This window comes from Hermetia illucens, chromosome 1, assembly GCF_905115235.1.
Source record: "Hermetia illucens chromosome 1, iHerIll2.2.curated.20191125, whole genome shotgun sequence".
Lineage (NCBI taxonomy): Eukaryota > Metazoa > Arthropoda > Insecta > Diptera > Stratiomyidae > Hermetia > Hermetia illucens.
In genome coordinates, this window is record NC_051849.1 from 151451577 (window position 1) to 151470322 (window position 18746).

Sequence of the window (18746 nt, forward strand, 5' to 3'; positions counted from 1 at the left end):
GTTATCCTGACTAGACGTCGGATACCAGTAGACTCAGTTTTAAATGAGTACCTGAGTCAAATCAGGGTAAAAATCTCGAGCGGGCGCATTGCAGGTCGCATTGCCTTCTACACTGTACTGTGAAGTGGTCGAACCCACTTCAAGGCCCTGATCCAATATGGATTGTTGCGCCAACGATTATTATTATAATCTTAATTACCAACCGTAGAAAAGAAATACTATACTATTATTATAGTATTCGTGTTAGTGGCCAATCACCACTTCAAAGCCGGTTATCAAACACTTGTTGGAGATGATTGACACAAAGGTCAATAAAATACCAGCATATCGTTAGCAGGGATGATCCTTAGCATTCGAGACCAAAAAAAAAAAACTGTAGATTACTTATGGTGTGGCTGGCTCTACACTATTATGCGAGCAGCAATCAACGGAGAATAAACATACCTTATGGCTTAGTAGTGCTAAGGATGTCTAGCGTCTTCAAAGCAATCTTCAGCGAGACAGCACGCGTCAAAGCGGCACGCAGAGTGCAAAAAGGTGTGGGTAAGAATCCTATGCATTATGTTTTTTTCTAATTTCTGAAAAATTCCCATAATTACAATAACTCGTGAGCCTGATAAAAACCCTACGCAAAAGCGTTCTGATAGACTAATAAGTCTGCTACTTACTTTGTCAAAACGAGCTACAAAACATCAGATAGTGACCACAGAATAAAAAATACTTGGCGCCAATCTTGGTAGAATAGAAATGGTATATTGGAGCTAAGCTGGTACAAATGATTATAAATGCCAGCAATTTTCACTGGCTAATATATCAAATATCAAAACTTAGCCTGGAATAAAAGTGTTTCTCTATAAAATGGTAATTAAACCTGTTTAGAGATATGTAAAAATGTCAGAATCTCACACGACGAGCTTCTACAGCAAGCAAAACTAAGAGCTAGGATAGTAGGTGCAACCTGGGACATTAAAGATGAAAAAACACCAAGGCCTAAACGTGCTTTTGTTAGATAACGAGATACTTGAGCTCAGGATAATTTTTTTTTATTAAATTAGAAACATCCTAACATAATAGTCAAAAATCCTTTAAAACAAAAAAAAATGTACATATGCCTTTATAAAGGGCCGTTATTCTGTGAACTACAAGCTTTATTAATATATTTGTAACTACGAATCTCATTCTGATCGAGGATAAGGAATGGAATCCAGGTATAGTACTGCAAGATTAGGCAGATCCATAAGATGTATAAAAAAAATATGAAATTATTCAATATTTTAATAGCTAAACCCATGCTTGAATAGTGGTTGTAAAATTAAAGTTAAATATTTTGTGGGTACAATTTGAAGCAAGCCAGAATTTCACGCGGTTTAGTCATCCAAAAGTTCATAGACGACCTTTTCATTCATATAAAAGTAATTAAAATTCCGAATCCCAACAAAGTGACTAATATCAAAAGTATTTCACCTATAATTGGTATCATGTTAATGCGTGTGTGCTCGTCTTTCCAAAAGAATTTTATGAATGAAACTGACCATTTTACACTGTTCGTTTCACGGTGTGGACGGAGCTTGACCTTCGGTTACCTTTATTTTGGACAAAAAAGGAAAACGTGAAATTCCACCAACTCAATTCCTCTGAATGAATCTTAAATGCCAACCAGCTCCTACCTCGCTTAGTAGTTGCTATACAGCTCGGTGGTTGGAAGTTAAATGAAATCCAGTGAATGAAATCAAAAGCTTCTCACCATTCATCCAACAGGTTGTTGTACAAATTCACAATCAAAAATCAACCAAAACGACACTAATAAAAACTTTAAACTATTATTTCTTTTTTTTCTACATTTAACCCATTCTACCGACGAAAGGAATAAATTCTTGGACGTGCTAATTTCCATACTGCATCAAATCGATGTCTGAACGATTAATTACGCTTGGAAACTGGAAATGCGTTTAAGACCGAGAGAAAACTATGAAAACAAGTATTTTCGGTTAGACTACTTTTTATCGAAATTTTATTTGGATGTAATTTCAAGACCCCTTGAACTCCAACTATTCTCGAAATATATTTGTATCTATCCGAAATGCGGATCCTAGAAGAAATTTAGTAAAAAAGCAATTTTTGAACAGTCATTGATTCTTAATTTAAAGAAATTCTATTTTGGCGGAGGCCTTTGTTGTTTTGGATATTTTTCGAAGCGTGCATTCTTGCCTTGAAGAATGAGTCGGAACGATCGTGCTAAACTTTGTGGTTTATTTCATTTTTACGGTAATGGATTCGATCAGCTACTGGTTTTTTGGCTGGAAAAATAATTGATGAATCAACAGCTGAAATTATCATCTTCACAAATGGGAATCACTTACCTTATCTACGTATATGTATACCCCTTAGCATTGTATAGTATCATGGCTATAGTTCCTATAATTTTTTTTATTTCAGTTCATGCTTCATTACTTCAGTAATCTAAACCATTTCATTATCTGTATTGGATTTCAAATGTTTTATATTTAAAGAACCGCTTCAATAAATATGTACTGTGACGAAACCGCTAGTTATCGAAAATGAACACATTAGCAAAGGAAACCTAATTGTTTGATCACGTTTTGTTAGAATATAATTTTGATATCACATTATCTTTTCCATAAAGAAATTAGCTCCGGAAAACTTTAATGTAACTAATTTTGTGCAAAAAATCCGTACGAAAGGAATTAAAATAATGACACCAGGAGGATTAGATTATTAAAATTAATCCCAAAATTTAGCAAAAAACGATTGGTTGATAATCAGCAAGCGATGCAGTCTTTAATCCCCTCCGAGGTGAACGAGGGTAAATCTTCCTTTAGACCTCTGTTCTATTTGGATTTTTTTATTGATTTAAGAAACAGTCGTCAAAAACTTTTCTTGTGAATATGGTGCTCTTTCCCAAACGAAAAAACTGTTTATGGCGCATTGATATTTACTCAAAGGAAAAGTCTAAATGACTTCGAAATTTCTTTACTTTTCAAGGGAATCGGTTAGTTTTTGACCAACACCCCCATTAGTATGGGAAACATTCTGGCCCATAGAAGTAAATTGACAAATGTATAGGTTAGAAAGACTTCTGGGGAGTAGCGTACCAAAGATGCCGGGTAAGTAGTTCGTATCTTCTAACTGACATACTGTCCTAGGTAGTAGCCATGACAAAGCCTCCCTGTAAAAAGTGAATCGTGAATGACCGTCGGCACTGACTGTCGATGAGGTAATGTCAGCCCAGCTCTTCCAAGATGGTAGTTGAGAAGTATATCAGGAGCCAGGCCCTTTGGAGCCCTGCTCAGGTTGTGTGTTTTATACCGTTGCTTCGAGTGGGCGCTAATCCGTCCACAAGTTCCGAAATAAGCTAACTGCAGATAAGCCTCCAGGGAATGTGGTAGGTGATTTTTCCCCAAGAGCACACGCATTCTAAGCTATTGTGGCCCTCTCCTTTGCACAACGAAGAATAAAAATAAAATAAGTCTAAACAAGTTTGGAAAGCAAAAGCCAGAAGCATCAGGTACGAAAGGTTTTGTGTATTTCCTATATTAAAACATTTGTGCCATTAATACCTAGCATATGCATATATTATGTCAGGCAATACACTTTGGGGTGCTACTGACATTCAAAGTCTTAGAATTTGCACTGAAACGACAACTTTCACTTACTATAACTTTGTTGGTAATAGATTTTCATCAAACTTGGTAGGATTATGCTCTATATCATAGCCCATATCACTGAAACATTTCATGATTCTAGGATAGACTTAAGGAAGATCTGCAGTCAATCATTAAAAAGTATACTATTATTAACTTTATTTGAACAGATGCTAGTACGGAAGGCTTCCGAGCCTAAGTACGATAATGTCGCAGAACTGGTGGTACTGGGGGAACTACTGGAACGAATTTCCTTCTACAGGCGGACATGGACAGAAGCAGAGCAGCTGAAAACTCTGTAAGTCCTAACAGGATCGCAGACAGCCTAATGCGAAGCGAACTATGGAAAAATCAGAAAGGGGAAGACCCGTCTGTAACAGGCTTTATCCAAGCAGTTTCCAGAGCCGAAAAATAGAAGGACAAAAGAAAGCAGTATACAACTTCAGAAACGAATTAGAACCGAAGGCAATTAGCTAGAGTTCGTTCTGCCAAGTTGTCAAGGAGCTATTGCGGGAAGAGCCTCTCGTTTCTAGTCTAGAAGTGGAATTTCCGGAAAGGTATCACTTCCGCAAATGTTCCAGGCTAAACGCCGGATTCACAGCAACTTTCCGGCTACCTATCCATCCTTCACATAACTATCGCTTCGACAGCCGTGACAAGTTTTTTATGTACTGGTGGACGGCTGAAATTCCCGATTCACGAAAGGAATATTATAAGCCTGGCGGTGCTTATAATATTCTTTCCGGAGTCACAATGTTTACATGCTCGCAAAGAAGCATGCGTAACAGAGGTGGAGTACAGGTAAACAAAAAGACACTCGTGATTGGCAGAACTTTGTCAACGAGGTAAGTGGGAACCCGGACTTGGCATATTGATGCCACGGACAAACGGATGCTCATAGTTTCTGCCTTGTAGCAGCAAGTAGCAGCTCTTTTGGTAAAATGAGCCAAGCGGCAAATGAGACTAAGCTCATCGAAAATTTAGATGCGTGCCTGAGCAGAAAGTATGGTTAGATTGATTATTTCATTACTAAACTTCTAAATGGGCATGGAGGTATTCAGTCTCATCCGGATAAGATTGGGAAGTCACCATGATTGTGTATTCTGATGGAAGACGTCGAGCAATCCAGACGACACTGCCAGAGAGATGTTGGCTGATGTAGCCGTGTTGCGCATTACGTTCGGGTTCTTCTTGTTACGAAGAAGATTGAGCTTAACTGGTGAAGAAACCGGAAGGCAAGGGGTTCCCCCAACTACAACTACCTCCCCCTCTTCCCTCCCGTTGGTGAATGGAATTTTCTCACTTGAATGCTTCCTAAGCCGAGAGAGCGGGAGGGCTAGCCCGAAGTTATGTGTCAAATAAGTTTAGTTAATAGCCCGACAGCGTACCGTTGCGGGGATGCAACACTCGCGGTGTAAATACATCTATCCTACTCCAAAAAAGGTCATTCTAAATCCTTTTTAGAAGATAATCTGTTAATTAAAAAATTGCGCCGAAACTGTCCAGATATGATCCGAAAATATGCACTTAACCTAATAGCAAACCTATGCAAGAGTGCAAGGATATTCTTCACAAAAGAATACCTATAAAAACAAAAATATTTTGTACTTATTCGAAAAATCACCGATGAGCAGAGTATAAAAACGCGCCAGACTTAACGTAAATAGCGGTTAATATTAAAAGAATTGTTGATGACAGATCAACAATTCTTAGGTTCACTATTATCATGAACTGTAGAGTCTAGCCAATTGGTTATTCGAGAATATCGAGATCTTTTAAGTGGCTTTGTGAAGAATCTTCGAAACAGCGGAGAAGTTTGCTACAGGTGATTGTGCCTTTATTAATGAAACTATGTGAGGCAATGCCTACAAAATTGTAGTGAATAAAATATTTAAGCGAAAATGAATTCATGCCAATCGCATGCTGCTGTTATTGGAAGTAATTTCCGCCGGACTTTAGATTAACTAACGGGCTAACAGATTGTCGATTTCTTGGTGTTACTCAGAAGGAGCGAGCGAATTGGAAAGACTCGCGAATAGGGCGGAATTGTGAAGAAAGGTCTGAAAGTGGCTGCCAACACTAGGCTTGAGTGGTTAATTATCACATTTGAATCTTATGTGGTTGGCGAAGTATTTCCCGCCAGAGGAAAAGATAGGATGTAATTTTATTACGAAATGCAAAAAGACAGCCGGAATATATTCTACATATCACTCTATCTGTCTTGTGCACTCTATGGAACTAATACTTGTTCAGGATGCATATCATAGGCTATTCCTGTTTATCAAACTGATGAATGGTCTATCGAAGCGACAGTATTGGTTTTTCAAAAAGGCAGTTCTGTCAATTCCGCTGTCAATTAGTAGTTAATTAGGGTGATGCTCGATACAAAGCTGAGTCACAAGAGACAATTAAACTGTGGGTAATAAAATGCAACGAAAACTAGTTCATCAAGCAAGAATAATGATCAATATCGGAGGACCAAGTACAGTCACTCGTTATTTATTGCAAGATATAATCTATTTATCCTATAACATACGCTGCTCCTGTCGCCATCACTACAAAAGACAAAGGCAAATCGGTCTGAAGTGACTACAGATTTCTGGGAAGCTACTTCGAAGAAGCTGTACCGAAGATGATAACACTGGGTTATAACTGTAATAAAAAACAAGTCACACAAAAATATGGACAAATAAGTTACTGTCTGACGCAATTTCTTGAGGTACACGGGGTCAGTGGAAAATTGGATCCCAATAGCCAACACAGTAATCTCATTTTAAACGAATCTCCAGGCTCTACTCTCTCTCTCTCTCTTTAAACTCTACTGAAGCCAGGCGAGGAAATGCGATGAATGCATGACTTGATTGTGATATGTAAATGTGAGCCATCACCGCGTAGTAACATTTCATGGGAAAACGGTTGCCACACAACAGCTCAAAAACTGATTATAATAATAATAATCGTTGACGCAACAGTCCATATTGGATCAGGGCCTTGTATTGTGTTAGAGCAGTTCATTCAAGACCGTGACGATACACTACAGTACACTGTATGAGGCAAGCACAGGGATCCATCCTAGAGCCGGACCTCTGGAACGCTTCCTATCATAGTCTGCTGAGACTCGATATGCCCGAAGAGTCGTGCCTGGTCGATTATGCAGACAACGTTGCGGTACTTGTTACCGTACGCACTGTTGAACAGGCGCAAAGCAGATTTGGCATATTGATGCGACGGGTAAGCGAATGAATGACTGCTCATAGTTTCAGTCTTGCGCTGAAAAAAACCGTAGTAGTCATCTTGACCAAAAGGAGAATCCCGACCCAGCGTCCCATACCATTCGCGAGTTGACTATATTCGAGAATATTGGAGCAGCACCGGACAGAGCTGCAGATGGGGTCGCAGCCTTAAGTCGGCTAATGGCGAATGGTGGGGTCCCTATATCTACTAGGACGTCTCCTTATGAGAGCAACGCAGTCGGTCCTGCTTTATGGCGTGGGGGTATGGGCTGATGCCCTTGACAGAGAGGTGCATCGTAAGCACCTTGCTGTTCTCCAATGAAGTGGCGGACGATGCTGAACACACCTTTTTCTCTTGCGAGAGGTGGGACGGCCTTCGTCAGCAGCCTTATGCAGACGCTAGGGAGCTGACTCCAGACAACATTGTCAGAGAGATGCTGGAGAGCGCTGGCAACTGGAATCGTATTGCGCATTATGTTCGCGTTCTTCTTATTGCGAAGAAGATTGAACTCAACCGGCGGAGGTATTGGCCGGTAAAGGGTGAACTGGAAACTCCCTTCCTCCCCTTCCCTACTGTTGAAGAAAGGAATTCCCTGACTTGAAGGTTTCCAAAGCCTGGAGGGCTTTGGGAAGGTGGGAAGGCGCTGCTTTGAGCGCTTTGATCCCTCACGCTTCACTACTACAAAACAACGTGTCTATTCCGATGCGTGGGTCCGCACCGGATTCTAAAATCGACATTAATCAGGATTTCGCGACGGCCTATCGAATGATAAACAGAACGCGAACTAAATTGGAAAATGGAAAGGAAAAGAGAAAAAAACGGCTCGACCGCGCGCGTGGAGCCATAAGTCTCCGGACCCGAGTGCCGCGATCAAGGAGGGGAAGATCCACGACGGATCACCGTCTCAATTATTGCCTCTTCCGCCTCAGATCTTGTATGAGGCACGGCCGCTGAGGTTCCCACCCTTCCTCGACATCCTCAGGCCATTTATTCATTTTGAGGATGTCCCTTATAGAAATTGCGCGGGAGAAAGGAGGACAATAAAGGGAAGAAGTCCTCAAATTACGATTGGATTATTCAAGCTTCATTATTCATTGTTTAAACAAACTTCAAAACATGAATTATAACAAAAAAAAAAATGAAAATAAAAATAAACAATATGTAAAATTTAAAGAAATAAAATAATAAAAAAAAAGAAAATAGAAAAAAAAAGAAAACAATGACTTACCCAGGTCGTCACTCCGAGCTCGGGATGATGCTGGTTTACAAATTCCAAAAAAAATTTTATAAAAAACAATTATAAGTACAATTAATTCATTAATATATATATTTATATCATTCTACTTGACGATTCCTTCTCGGGCAAACTATGTAACACTTGTCATCCAGCAGGCGTATTGCTTAAACTCTTACAAAAACGATTACTATATTATGCTAGAATCCGCACGTTCCTTAGCTGTTCAAAATCGGTCTTTTTCTACTAACGAAAATTTTTCCGGAATTTCTCCACAACTCTTGACACTCATAACTTATCCAGTCACCCAAAACACTCTACTTTTCTTCTGCCTGAAATTGTTCCGAATCTTCTCTTTAAAATACACTCGAATTATGCACGATGCGGTGTTAGTTTTCTCGGTCCGATTCTTTTATTTTCCTTACAAAACTTCAGTTCCTTTGTCTTCCGCTTCGCCTCCTGCACTCCAAAAGAAAGACTCGCCTCCTTCCTCTTTTCTTTCGCACGGCTCATCCACTCCCAAAGAAAGACTCCCCTCCTTCCTCTTTTCTTTCGCATGGCTCATCCACTCCAAAAGCAAAACCAAAACTCCCCCTTCTTTTTTCGCGCACCGCTTCACTTCCCGCTACAAAGCCTTCCTCACTCGCTAGGCAATGTTGCGGCAACATGCGCATGCGCCTGCGGATGCGGCAAATCATTCGCCTCTTGTCAAGATCAATTCGCCCGAATGCATTGAATAATGTGCAATCTGCGGCGAACATTAAGGCAATTGCACACTATTAAATGCATTGTTAAAGCAAATTAGTTAAGAAAGAGCCGAATGAGATTCCGCTTCCGTCGCGCAGCCGCGGTCACTACAACTATTATTAACCTTACTTGTCCAGATATCGAAACGGGATGTATTTTAGGGTCTAGATTTTATATATATATAGAATATAGAATTTTTTCAGATTTTTCATTTGTATAGGTTCTATGAACGAAATCTGTTTCACTTTTTGGAGTACACATTTTGAGTCCCCACAATATTGTGTTTCACCCAATTTTGAAAAAAAAAGACCAGTTTTGGAAAAGTACTAATCAAGTCTTTTGATTTGATACCCCGCATGACTATACTTGGTAAAAAAAATGCACTCCTGTTCGCATACTCTTATGAGGCACACAAACAACATTTACACCCCGCTTTCGCACGTTTGAGGACACCCCCTTAAACTCGACGTAGGAAGATGTAGTTGTGTCAATCAAAGCCATTCATGGGAACAGTGCAGACAGACAGATATTAAACCGGTTTTAATAAGGTTTTGTTTTGGGAAAAAAACCTTAAAAATTGCATTTTGTATATAACATTTTCATAACTATCTTATGAAGGGATCAGAAGTATAAAAAGTGATAGTCATATCTTGCTTAAATTACCACTTACTTATGCTTTTCTTTCACAAATAGGCATATTCTTATAAAAAACTACTCATATATTAGATTATATTAAAGATGATATTTTATCGAAACTATTTTAAATGATCGCATATTTAATTCGTATAATAATCAGATTTTATCTAAAATTGCCGCAAGCATTTAAATATAAACGGATATCAGGCTTATTTGTATACAAATCACACTCTTCTCTTCCTAACGGCACACTTTTCAATTATTGATATTTATGACATCTTTCCTTCACGATGCTCTGGTATTCAAATACTTTTACACTACTTTCCCAATTTTCACAAATGATAGTTATAACAAACGCATTTAAAGTAGAACACTCTCAACCTATTGATATATAAATAGAAAATTTTTCGATGAAAATTGATGAAATTCGTCTGACATTCTAAATTAGTATCAAAATACAACTAATTTGATGACCATATATTTTTGCATAATTTTTATGATAAATTTATTCAAATGATGAGAAAACACGGAAACGATCTCCTTTCGTATGCATATGCTATTAATTGCCTCAGATTATTTGTATTTGCATTTTTTACATTCCAACATGGACATTAGTGAGTAGTCAACCGAAGGAAGGAAGGAATTTTAAAGGAGCTAATTTATCGTACACTCATAATATAATATTTTATTGCAGCTCAATCAATTACATGTGATAATTTATAATAATTTGCAATTGTTACCTTTTATTTAAATTAAAATCGTGTAATAGTCAAGATTAGTGGATTTTCAATATTCTAATGGTCCCAATTATATTAATTTATTCGAACATGTAAAATTTCAACAAGATCAGCTTCGATTAAACATTTATCTTAGTCATTTACATAAAAACCGTTTAAAGTCGAAAAACATGCAAAGTTAAAAATATTAAATGGAATTTATGGTTTTTATTTGTTAATCTATTGACGTAGATACTCCAAAGTTAATGCCTGTTAAAGTTCTCACTACGGTAAGAGCGAAAACTGAAGTAAAGATCAAAATTTGATTTTTGTCCTATTGGTTCTACACATATGAGAACCTTACAAACTTCAGGATTAAATTGAAAAACTGTTCACTAATAAACTTCAAATTGACCCCATTTGTCATAATTCAACTGTTATTTATCAATATCCTCAAAACGAAAGGTTGTTTTAATATTTTTCGATATTAGCATCTTGCATCTTTTTCTGATAACTCCTTTGTTGCACCGGTTGTTGTTCCAATTCTATGATAGCTTGGCATTCCATGCTTTGTCTAAAAGGAAGAAGAGTAGGACCATGACTAAGCCGTGAAATAAAAAATCAGATTTATAGATGATATATTATAATTCTCATGAAAACAAATATACGATTATCACGACACCTGGCAATTAGGCAAAAAATTCACTACCAAAAATGAGTACAAAAATAAATTAGGTTTGTATGGACGGTGGATGGAGTAGACTGAGCAAATGTACCTTTTCATCATCCACTGCAACTACGAAATAATAACGGCGAGGGCAGACACATTATGCGTTTTATAAGCTGCAGCGACACAATCCCGACCGTCATAAGTGAGCGTGTTCTACCTAAGGCCATCGTGGGAACTAGTGACCAACAGTCGATGGAATCAGATGCGGTGCCACCAACAATATCACATCGCACTGCAGGCATTAGTTTGAGCAGTTGCCGAAGTACTTTCTTCACCGTACAGCTGAAATCTCCGCTGACGTTCAGGAAAAATTGCAAAGAGCTTGTATAGAATTTTCAGAAAGTTATTTGCATTGACCTTCATACATATATATTCAGTAACTTCAAGAATTCTATATCAACTCAATAATGAGATTGAATCCCGAATATGTGCTACGCAGTCACTTGTGTATTGTGGCAGCGATTCGGCAGTCAGGTTGTACAGTCAGAACTTTCGCGTTATTGGTTTGAGTGACCGAACTAAGCCACCATGGAAAATTCGTCTGGGATATTGGCTCCACTCATTAAGGCAGGACTCAAATCAGTAATGGTAATTCCAGCAGACGGGTGAAGAATAAAATGTAAAGGATTTACCAGAACTACGCCATCCACAGTGAGACGCCCTAAGTTGAAATTCTGTACATATTGAAGAAAAAATTTTTTGTCGTACGCAGTCAGTTATGAAGATACGACGAAGAGTTCAAGGACTGGAAGCTCCCTGGCCTTAATCGGATACAGAATTTTAAATTGACATATAAACCAGGTTATCAGTCAGCCAGAGAAATTTCCACGCACCTAAAAATATCAGCATGCAGGTCTTCATAGACAAAAGACCGATTACTTGCTTGCAAACCGTCTGGAAATTCATAGCGTCCATCATTAATAGAAAGGCTGATAACATCCTGTCCGAGGTGCAGAAGGGCTGCCGAGTCACATTAAGGGATTGCAAAATTTAGGTCATTATCCTCACGGTAGCTATCGGACGGGCAACCCGAGGCCAACGAAATCCATTTTGTTGCCATATCGATGGAGCGAAGGCTTTTGTCAGCGTGTACTCCTTTATATACAGCGCGCGGCGCCATTTTGTATTCAGTTTCAAGGGGGCTCCCCATAGATGCGAAAGGCAGCTGTGAATTTTTTGTCACAAAATACGGTCACGTGGGGTATGAAATTAAAGCGCTCGATTAATATACGCATATGCTAATGAAATTTGCAGGTCGTGTTCAATAAGATGGACGTGCATATATGTATGCTTTCCTGCCCAGACTTAAGTGGACATGCGTGAATATGCTTTAGATCAATTTTGACCACAATATTTATCTCTTTAATTTGTTTGTACATACGCTTATTTAGTTTGGCAACATATGATGGAATATTTTCCATTCTCAGCAATGTACGAATGGGAAAACGAGCATAGAGAGCTGCTCACATAGATGAACACAAAACCTTTATGCATGAAGTGTCGAGCTTTCTAAATTCCAACTTGTTTATTAATTGCACCATCATTTCTGATATTGAATTGAAACCATTCATTCAATATACCATACGAAAAACAAACAGAAGAGCTGGCTGACATCAAATCGATTGATCGATTGTAATCAATCTTCTAAATTTCCTGAAAATTCTGCACATAACTTTCCTAACCCAGTTCAAAGATTTAAAATCCGAGGTTATTCAAAATCCAAAAGCGCCCCCCCCTATGAAGTAAGCCCCATTGACTACAATGTGTTTATGCCACTGATTGATCCAATCGAAAAAACATTTGGGGCTGTTGGATGATTTCCTTTTATCAAAAATTGATGGATAAGTATGGGTTTGTCTGTTATCGTGCGTCACACAACACCCAAATAGTATTCTTATTTACTATCTGATCTACTGTCAAAAATTGATTATGCACAGTACCATCGAAATTGGTGAAAAGCAAAAGCACCGTCTGTTTTTCCGACGTACTGCCTGGCATTTAAGGTGTTGTAGATAGTCATAAATATCAAACGGTTTCCCAAAAGTAACGGTAACCTAAATAAAATGTTTCCCATGATTGCCTTGCTGAAATGAGGTAACTTTTAGAAGTTCTTATTCTCTGGATAATAAGAGAGTTATTTCTCTTTATTTGATCCTCAGGAGACTACTATCTGACTGAAGATTACAGGGAAATGAAAATTTCAAATAGGGAGGTGCAGCAGGAACAGCACTAAAAAGTCCGCTTTACGTTTACTTTTCGTAAGCTGTTCAGCACCACTGAGGTTCTATTATATAAGATACCCCCTTTTAGTACTATATGAAAGTAATTTCAGCTAAAAAGAAACGATGAGAGCCTTAAGCACATAAATTGTAAGGTCACCGTTCTTTCGTAAGCCGTTAACTTTTCCACCGCTCTATCGATATCCTCGTCGAAACAAATCAGCAGATCTCACTCACGATTATCTTGGCTTCAAACTTTGCGCTTCCATTTTTCCTTTTTAACTTAATCATTCGAAACCAGGCGTGCTGACCTCATAATTACAACTTCAATAAAATTAATTGGTTGCACTTTTAGTCAATTCGAGCCATCAATCTTACCACTATTTGAGACAGATATCCTTATTAGTCCTGTCACAGACGAAGTTAACCGACTTCCTGAAGTTCATTTCAACTCTTGAATTACTGCTGAAAACGTTCATCGGAAGACGCCGCGCGATTTAAACAAGACATCACTGGGTTGGTTCCGAAATTGTGTCCCAGAGAACATAGATTAGTAACTAATTTCCAGAAAATTAACAAGATTATGGTGGGTAGTAAATTCACCATTTCATTTCCAAAACGTTTTCGAAATTCATGAAATCTAGAATAATTTGAAGTGTTAAAAAGCGTATTCGGAAAAGAATATAATGACATAATGAATATATGTAATATTCGTTTTGAGAATATATGTAAGTTAACAGTTTCATTTATCAAACAGTTACCGCTAGGGCTAAATAAACAATACGACATACGTTTTAGAAAAGGCAGCAAAGTTTATTTGCTTTTACTTGATAAATTAAGTAACGATAACCGGGAAAAACTAATTGTCCAACATTTTAATTTATACCCGTACGTGGATGCATGTAATGCTCGCCACTTTGAGTGCAACCATCATTCTTCAGTTATCGAAACATTTTTATCATCCTTTTAATAACAAACCACGTTATAGCCACATATTATGAACACTAAAAGTCGAAACACGTAAGATAAATACGCGTAGCATTTGCCTTTAGATTGAGTTCATGGTGGTGCTTATCGTGTCCGCGCCCCGAAAAATTAATCTACTAATTGGATTAGATGTAATTTTTCCTTTCTCTATCACACATAGGGTGGATTAGAAGATAAGGACCATATTATTTTTACTTTCAATTTTGATAATCAATTACCATAATTTAAATGATTCTACCCCCTTGTGAGATAGATCAATTCACTTTCTTCATAAATTGTAGAACTTTAGGTATGGAAAGCTAAACACATTTGCAAAGCTATTTAAAAAAGATTCTTCATTGTAAATCATACCAGTCGGCAAAAGTGGCATATAGGGCTGACGGGGTGGCTTTTTATGTCTTCCACTTTCGTATCTTATAAAACAAGTCGGAATACCGGAAGCTCGCGCTTCGGGTATAAAGGTTTTGTGTTGATCTTATGTAAGAAATTTCAACGCACATTTTTCTATCCGTATATAGCTACAAACCCAACATATTCCTTCATATTTTTCCAAACTACGAGACATACGTACATATTCCAGCCATAGATATTACGCTCACCCTAAACAAACAAACTGCCTATTTCCGAATACTGTACACATATATGCACGTATGTAAATTTATCGTACTCATATTTCCGATTTACGTCTTATATCTATCTACCCGCAAAGTTCATTAGCACGCATATATTATAAACCTACATGCACACATGTCTGGTTGGCAGATAACTAAAAAACTAAAACAAAATAATTCTCTGCGACCCAATTCATAAGAACTCATTTCGTTGTGATATTGATGAATTGATATGTGATGATGACGTCATGTAGGTTGTAGAGTGCACGAAATTCACAAAAAATTGTAAAGTTTCACCCCCTATAACTTTGTTAATAATATTTGGATTTTCTTCAAACTTGACGAAACTGTGCATTGTGTTCTTCATTACACGCATGCCAAATTTTGTACTTCTGGAATGAACACAAGGGGGGTGCCGGATTAATTTCTAAAATGTGGAAATATACTATTATTAACTTTATTTGTGCAGATATCGGAACCGGATATATTTTGAGACCTATATTTCGTAGAGATGCACCACTGTGATTTTTTTCAGATTTTTCGGTTGGATAGGTTCTGAGAACGAGACCTGTTACACTTTTTGGGGGTCATATTTTGAGCCTTCACTCCCCTATGTTTCACCTAACATCAAATATCGAAAGTACTAATTGAGACCTTTCATTTGATACCCCACATGGCTACATTCTGTGAAAAAAAAATGTTAACCCTCCATTCACATGTATGGGGAGCCCCCCTTAAACTTAACACAATATGGCGCCACTGACTACATGTAAAGGGAACACCAGATGACATACTCCCAACGATTTTCGTGACAATCGGTCTAGCCGTTTCCGAATAAATCGGCTGTGACAGACAGACAGACAGACAGACAGACGCGGTCACGTGCGCCGCGTATAGAAGAAAGGTGACAAAGCTAGAGTGAGCTGACTCCGCCCCGTGATGTAATACCTTATGGTGGTTCCGCGGGGCAGGGAGGGAGTCGGGGGTGGTTTTAGTGGGTAAAAATCCCACACGCTGGTGTGTCCAGACCAGTGTCTTTTTGAAGATTTCCACCTCCTCAACAAAAAAAAAGACAGACAGACAGACAGACAGACGGACAGACGGACAGACAGACACCGTCTCGATTCTAATAAGGTTTTGTTTCACACAAAACCTTAAAAAGAGCAATAATCTGTTTCTCTGCGGTCACTAACACTGGTTGACAAATTTGAACTTAATTTTTCGCGATTGAGATTCATGTTTACACCGATGAGCTCCGGTGTTCTGATGAAATTTTGTTCTGATGAAAATCCAACCGATCATCAATAAGTTCAGTTAAGTGTAGCCCTGACAGTTTGGTAGTTTGTTGAAGATACCTTAGTTTTCACATATAGTGTGTGAAATTGCAACTGTGTGCATTCTGCACTCACAGTAGAGGATAACACGATCCTCTGCAACGTCAGTGACAAAGCCAGTGCCACATTCCGATTCGATACCGATTCACAGAAATGAAATTGCATGAACGTCGGAAAGTGAGAGCCAATGGAGTGGAGAATGCGAAGTGGAGAAACCGCACTTGAAGGCTCAGGCCGAACTGAATGATTTGGTCCACAGCATCTATTTGTCGAAATCGAAAGTAGGAGTCCTTGGATACCGACTGCAGCAGTATGGATATTTGCCCTCTGAGACAAAAGTTTGAACTAGAAAAGTTTTGTTTTGCGGTACCCAATTACTACTACTGCTCCGACATTCCCAGTTTTTTTATGCACTCCCGCAACAATAAACTTCAGTTGAAAGGCATCTTTTTATTGATGGAGGCAAAGATAGCTTGAGGGCCCACTTACTCCAGAAAAGGAACATTGGACCTTCATTTCCAGTGAAGTTACGAATCAATGGAAGTTATGCTGAAGTACATCAATTACGAGCAACACGATTGGAAAATTTGGATAGATCGCAAAATAGTGTCCATACTATTAGGGCTACAAGGCGGCAATGCAAAGTATCCATGCTTCCAATCGGATCCTTTGAACGAATTTCGTTAAAAAGTTACCAGCTGATAGACCAAACCAAGATTTCAACTACCGAGGTTGAATCTGGAATTTTCGATGGATCTCAACTCAGAATGCTGTATAAAGACAAAGCATTCGGTGGTTGTTTGTCTTAACTTGAATTAGAAGAATGGGAAGCATATAGAGATGTTACTCATAGATTTCTGGGTAACAACAGAAGCGCTGATTACATGGGAAAAGTCAAAACATTGGTGGAGAAATACTAAGCAGTTGGTGAACATAAGTTTCAGATATCAATTTTAAGGGGTGTTAATTTAGAATCGGTTTTCAGGTGCGAATATGCCCATCAGGATGCATTTTTCTTCAGCCACTTGGATTTTTTTCCTGAGTTTCACACGTGAAGATGAAAACGAAAACAAGCGAAGAAATTCTAGTCGAAGCCCCTTCTAAAGTACCGGAACCGACAATACGGAAATGCAACAAATGACGCGATTTGCCAAACCAAATTAATTACCATTAAGAATAAAAGCTGCGTTTATGAAACTGTATATGAAGCAGAGAGGAAACTTTTAAAATTAATAAAAATTTAAAGACTAGTTGGCGAACTTAACCAAGAATAAAGTTGCCATTTTTCCTTCCACTTTCGTCCTGTTGGGCTCGAAATTTTTATAATTTTGTATACTAACGATGCAATAAAATTACTTTTTTTTATTTTTTCTTGGTTCGAAAAACAATTTACAAAGCGGAGCAATTACCCAAAAATACCAAAATTTGCATGAAATTTTAAATTGGTGCTCTATAACTCAGCCATTTTTTATTGAATCTTAAGGAGTAGTATATAGTTTGAAAGATAATTTAGTTTTCTTTCTAACTGTCGTCGCCGTACAGCTCCCGAATTAAACATCCATATCTATAGGTATGCAAAAGTGGATGGCTTGCATCTATCTCTATTGTTATACAGTGCTGACATGTTATTCAGTTGAACGGCTTACTGACTAAGGATTTGAGAACTTTATAGTGAAGTATGTACTCCAATGGATAATTGACGAGACTAAAGAACTATTCGCGGTGGCGCATTACTGAGTTTGGTGCCAGATGATGACAATGTGATGTGGCTAGCTGTGAAACCCTTTTCGTATCCTTAAACTACCGCTACTGACTTTCCTGATGAGGTTTACAAACTGAGAACTAATTTCCATTCTTCGAGTCTAAATTCATGTCAAGTCTGCAATAATAATAAGAATTATCTCCCTACTAGACTTCGTTGAATTTTCCAAATAATGGACACTGTTGACGCGGTAATTAATAATGAATAACTTTTTCCTATTCTTAATCTCTAACCACTACCTTGGTTCAATTAAGACTCTCGTATGTTGCTATTGAATAAATGTACTTCCTATGATTACCTTACCTTAATACTCTTTTCCACACTTTCAACAGCCATTAGACTTTAAAAGATTAATTAATGCTGCGATCATTGAAGATGATTTCCTATCAAACATGACTACGAGGTAGTAGATAAAGAGATATAAACTTTCCTGGGTACTAATTGGCGTCTAATTAAAATTCTTCTCACAGCTCGATAGCCGCTGTCATGTAACCCCTTTTTTCTATCGATGTACGCACGTAGGTTTGTTTTTTAATAGAGATGTACATACATTTTAAGGAAATGGGAGCGTTAGGTAAATTCACTCAGCCACTGAATGCATCTCAAGTGCCGCCATTTAGTCTAGAAGAAAGGTAGGAAAATGAAGTGATCGTAAGTGAGAAAATAAAAGTCACAGAACGCAATTCACAAGGTTTTCAAATGCGGTCTTCTTTTTCCTTAGGTTTATTAAAAAGCTGTAGAAACTATAATTTTGGATTTCCCAAAATATCATAAAAAAGACAATAGAAAGGAGAACATTACTGAATGCGAGAGTTGAATTTTAAAACATACAGTTTGTGTCCGGATAAAATTCTGAGTTCTTTAAATAATTATT